Source organism: Malaclemys terrapin, chromosome 14, assembly GCF_027887155.1.
Source record: "Malaclemys terrapin pileata isolate rMalTer1 chromosome 14, rMalTer1.hap1, whole genome shotgun sequence".
Lineage (NCBI taxonomy): Eukaryota > Metazoa > Chordata > Testudines > Emydidae > Malaclemys > Malaclemys terrapin.
Window position 1 is genome coordinate 3,309,852 of NC_071518.1, and position 6,097 is coordinate 3,315,948.

Below are 6,097 nucleotides of genomic sequence, written 5' to 3' on the forward strand. Positions count from 1 at the left end.
CTGCTCCCATTTACACCAGTTTGCATCCAGAGTATAATGGAGTTAATCTGGACACTAATGTAAGTGGAAAGAGAATGTGGCTCAATGTCTCTGCCCCAAAGTTTACAACTTAGAAGTAAAGTAACAAGGGATCGTGACAAATACTGCAGTGGAGTAGGGAGAAGGGCACATGAGGGCTACAGCAACAGAACCATGCATATTATCAGGCTGGTGAAGCACATATGATGAGGGTTATAGGCTCCCCCACCCCCCTTACCTTGAGGTGAAGATTCAGGTTTCATAACCTTAAAGAAGGAGTGAGTTTAGGCTTGCATAGAGACTGGGAATGGCTGAGCCATTACACACACTGAATCCATTTCCCCATGTTAAGTATCCTCACACCTTCTTGTCAACTGTCTGGAATGGGCCATCTGGATTATCACTACAAAAGGTTTTTTTCTCCTGCTGATAATTGCTCATCTTAATTAATTACCTCTTAGAGTTGGTTGGGCAACTCCCACCTTTTCATGTTCTCTGTATGTATATATAGCTCCTCACTATATGTTCCATTCTATGCATCCGATGAAGTGGGCTGTAGCCCACGAAAGCTTATGCTCAAATAAATAATAATAATAATAAATAATAATGGAGATATCCCATCTCCTAGAACTGGAAGGGACCTTGAAAGGTCATCGAGTCCAGCCCCCTGCCTTCACTAGCAGGACCAAGTACTGATTTTGCCCCAGATCCCCAAGTGGCCCCCTCAAGGATTGAACTCACAACCCTGGGTTTAGCAGGCCAATGCTCAAACCACTGAGCTATCCCTCCCCTCTCTAAGGTGCCACAAGTCCTCCTGTTCTTTTTGCAGATACAGACTAACACAGCTGCTACCCTGAAACCTGAGTTTAAAAAGAGAACCAAAGAAGAAAAGGAGACTGATTCCACCATGATTTCATCCAGCTGCTCTCTCTCAGGTACTTATATGGCCCCTATTACTATGATATCCAAGCACCTCACAGTCTTTAGTCTCACAGCACCCTTGCAATATTGGGATGATATTTACCTCCGTATTACAGACGGAAACCAAGACTCCGAGTGGCTAGTGACCTGTCCAAGGTCACACAGGAAGTCTATGGCAGAGCAGGCAGTTGAATGCTGGTCTCCCAAGTCTTAGGCAAGTTCCCTTCTACGGGACCATCCAGCTCCAATCACCTCTCTGGGGTGATATTTAAAGAACAAGAAATAATTTTAGATCAGCTACCTGCTACATGCAAGAATGAACTCCATATTTACTGCACCAGAGAGAGCCAGTGTGAACCCAAATGCCTGCTTATCCGTTACTGCATTGCTCTGACAGCCCAAAGACGTTCGTTAAACTCAGTGGACCAAATTCAGCCTTGGTGTAGTTGGGAGCAATTCTATCTAGAGCTGCATCTGCTTACAACAGGACTGGATCTGGCCCACTGAATGGAGGATTAATTGGGCATACTGGTCACTCAGCAGGATGGCTGCCAGAGGCTTCTCAGGACCAAAATGCAAAAGGATACAGGGCAGCACAGGGATCTGTACAAGCAACATTGTGTAGGAAGAGTTTCCATTTTGCTCTAATTTGCCAGCTTCCCCCGGAGCTGGTGCCTTCAGTACAGAATATAGTTCAGCCTTTTCCTTCCTCCCTCCCTCTGTTTTCTAAAGATGGGGCTGAGTTTAGATCTCTGATTTTGGTTATTATAATAATTGTTAATTACTTTATAGCACCTGCAAATGTGCTAGCTGCTTCTAAAAAAAAAGGTCCCTGCTCTGAAGAGCGTGCAGTCTTATTACTGGACTGGAGTGATTAGAGACAATAAAGCATACACCTAGATGAAAGGGGAAGGTGTATAAGAGAGCATGGGTGAAGGAGAGGAGTATTTGATTACTCACTTTTGGCAGTCAAGCCTCTTGGTAGCTCTACTTTTTAGCATAAAAAGCGTTGCTGCAGACGTGGGTCTTTAGGATTTACTAGAGCAATGCACTGATGAAGAGGTGGTGAACAGATTTGAGAAGGGTGTTCCAAGCAGAAGGGGCTGGGTGGGAAATGGCACAGAGAAATTTGTGAGGGAGGGAGATGAAAGAGGGATTGAGGCTGGCATCCATGATGGAATGGGGCATGTGCTCTGGGAGACATGAAAGGAGCCCAGGTCAGAGCCACAGGCAGAGACTGCCTGGGGCAGGGACTTGAAAGCACGAGTTTGAATTTGATGCACAGTGTAACGAAGAGCCAGAAAAGCGACTCGAAAGGAGGAGGGAGGCAAACATAATTGAAATGATGGGTGAGAAAGCTGCTGGATGGACTGGAGCAGGGCAAGGCGAGCATCAACAAAACCCTACCAGTGGCAAGGCCAGCTCAGCACACACAGAAGTAATAATGAGACCATCCCCAACAGGTGTTTGTCTAACCTGTTCTTAAAAGCCCCCAATGAGGGCGATTCCACAACCTCCCTAGGCAATTTATTCCAGTGCTTAACCACCCTGACAGCTTAGAAGTTTTTCCTAATGTCCAACCTGAGCCACCCTTGCTGCAATTTAAGCCCATTGCTTCTTGTACTGTCCTCAGTCGTATCCATCCCATTATAGACAGGGGTGAGCTGTGAAGCTCAGATCTGGATCCTGGCCGCTCAATACATGAATCATGTTTGGACTCATGTTTAACCTGTAAATAACTTTCTTGATGAGTTGTTTCAGAAATGACCTTAGAAGGTGAACTCTGAGCATGTTACCCTTTGCAGAACAGACGGGAATGTGAATGAGGGAAGAGTTGAAGGCTGCAGGCATTTCCTGCTTTCAGTTTTGTTCTCACACTTGCCTGCCAGTGCCCTCCAGAAATAGCCCATAAGGCACCATCAGAGCTATGTGGCAGGAAAAGGATGGGGACTCCACAAAGAGACACTCTCACACCAAACCCCACAGAATTAATAGCAAGACCTTTAATTACAATGAGGTAATACCATGATTAAGACACAATCAAGATATAACTAAATCGCCCCTCTTGATAACAAATAATTCAAGGTGTATCCTAACAAATAATTCAAGGTGTATATATGTGGGTAGGCAGATTCTAAAGGAAAAAGAAGAGGTGAGGAAAAAGTCAAAGTGCTATGTAGGTGTGAAGTATTATTATCATGCCACAAAGCCTTCCAACTCAGGATCTCAAAGCATTGTACAGACATTACATTCATGCTCACAGCACCCCCGTGAGGTAGGTACATCGTATTCTAGTCATTTTACAAATTGAGAAACTATGGAACTGAAAGGTTATATAGTTTACAGTAAGACTGTAGCAGCCATGAATAGAACCCAGGAGTCCTGACTCCCATTCAGTCCCAGCTCTCACCATTAGATGAAAGTAGTTTTGCAAGAAGTTGAATGCTTTGTATATTGTTTATTTTAAAAGAGGAGGGAGGGATAGCTCAGTGGTTTGAGCATTGGCCTGCTAAACCCAGGGTGGTGAGTTCAATCCTTGAGGGGGCCTCTTAGGGATCTGGGGCAAAATCAGTACTTGTCCTGCTAGTGAAGGCAGGGGGCTGGACTCAATGACCTTTCAAGGTCCCTTCTAGTTCTAGGAGATAGGATATCTCCATTAATTATGAATATCTTCATGCACAGGTTATTCCTAAGAACCACACTAAATCAAGATGCTCACATAAAGGGAGTCTTTCTGGTTAAAATTCATATATTCAGATATCCTTACCAGTGTTACTAATACACCTGAGACCATTAAAACGGAAAATATTTTACAAATCTGATTGACTTTTCATTTCTGCTGCTTGTTTAGTTTTGCACTTAACTGAATTTGACAAAGAAACTAGACTACAGGAGTCAATTTTTCTTTCCTTGAGAGACCATTTCACTCTGGTTCCCTTGCATTAGTGTTCACCTGCAGACACGGCAAGGCAAGTTATTCCTTTAAAATCAAACTACTTCCATTTTCAGTTAAAAGAAAAACCATGACAACACTGTAGCAAAGCAATGGATGCCATTACAGTACCATATAAACATACCCACCCAGGGAGCCAGACCTAGGACACAGGTCACTAGCACTGGAGGTAAGTGAAATCTCCCTGAGTGGATAAGAATAATAGCTTCCTTATTCTCTCTATGGGCCATAGAGAGCAACACAAGATCATGCTCAGTCGCACTCCTATACTAACGACGTCTCTATAGCCAGACTTTGCAGTTCCACAAACCCCAATATTGGGCCCTAATCAACCAATCTGCCCAAGTCCCTTCAACTAGGACGTTTGTTTCCATCGTCATGTGTCAGTTACGATGTTTTTGCTGCACCTGCAGTACCCACACACCTGATAGAAGAGGACAAGTAGGCTTCCTAAATGATTGTCTCTCATGTAAGTGAGGTAGGACGTAAAACGTGTGCATCACAGCACAGAGGGCCAGACAGTGTGTTCTGCAGCCCATAAGGTGCAGCAGTGTTTCATAAGGGCTGAGGTGTAAATGACTAGACGAGGTACAAGGCAGGGCAAAATCGGGTCCAGAGAATATCACTCTGCAATAGACTCAAGGACTTGTTACCATTAGAGTTTTGTTGTCCTCCTTTTCTATAGGGGCAGGACACATGGTACAGGCTTAGGGCTGGAGTCTCCTTTCACACCAGCATTACATCAGTGTAACTCCATTGACTTCTGGGCTCCTGATTTGCACTGGTCTAAGTGAAAGGAGAATCAGGCCTCACTGCCCACACGTAGAAAAGCTGGTTTCTAAATCCCCACCGATGATAATAAAATGATTTAAGAGTCACACTGACTGAGGCAAATTTCATATGGGGGTGAAAAGCCAAGATATTTAATTTGCAGAACATAAAAAAAGAAGTCCCATTTCCTTTCTAGATTCCTTTTCATTAATATTTTAATTAAAACCCATCCTCTGAACAGATTGCATTAACTCAGGGTGCCTTGCAAATAGTGCACCGGATTAAATATAGCCAGCAGTGCTAATTGCAACCTAGTAAGCCAGTGAGGCTGTGGAAACCTGTTAGTAATATTAAAAATAGAGAAATCTATTCTTAGAGTGACAGCATGAGGGGAAATGGCTTCAACCTATGAAGTATAAAAGTAGTACAAATGTTAGGCACTTACACTGGCAACCAGCTAAGTGTAGGCTATTGGTGCAGCGATATCTGCCATAGAATCAAAAACATTAAACATGGAAATGACCCCTTAGGTCCCAGGCAATCCAGCCTCCTGTCCTGGCCAATGCAGAACTGTTCCCTACAGTATATTTTCTAGTGATTTCTCCAGTCTAGTTTTAAAAGTCTCTGCCACTTCCCTAGGGAAACTATTCCACAATCAGAGGAGAAAATCCTGCCCCCTCCACCATAGCTGTGTAGATGGTCCCAGATGCAGCACAAATCTGTGGCCAGCGGGTGGAGACAGAATTTGGGGACATTCCACAAGGGGTCTGCAATCACTGTGCATGCTCCCTGCCTGTCCCCATGCAGCATGGTTCAAGGGATGGGTTAGAGGTACACAGAGCGGTTAGCAATTGCCCCAGCAGAACTGGGACCGAGGAACAGCAGAGAACTGTGGCCTGGGGAAGGTTCCTTTTCTCCCAAACTTCTACGGAGGGTCCCTGTATCAAATGCAGCTACTCAGGTTTTGCATTAATGTAGCCATTAATGAGCTCACAGACAGAATGATTTTCCCTGATATTCAGCCTAAATTATCCTTCCCTTAATTTAATCTCATACCCCTTGCTTCATCTCTCTGTACCGTGCTAAAGAATTCCTTCCCTCCCTTCATATTTACATCTTTCAAATAGTTGTAGGCAGTTATATCCTACCTTAGCTATTGTCACTTAGCCAATCTATGCAAATGTAGATATTTGATTCTGTCTGCATAAGTCAATCCTGCCCATCCTTCGATCATTTATTTTGTTCTCTCTAATTTTCCTCCAGTTTTTTCTACATTTTTCTTGCAGTGACCCCTGAATTTGACTCAATATTCCACTTGCCATCTCACCACAGTCATACAGAGAGGGATTATAAATGGACTGTTCCATGTTGTAATGTCTTTGTAGAGGTAGTCCAAAATTGCACCAGCCTTGTTTGCTGTCATATCATATTGCA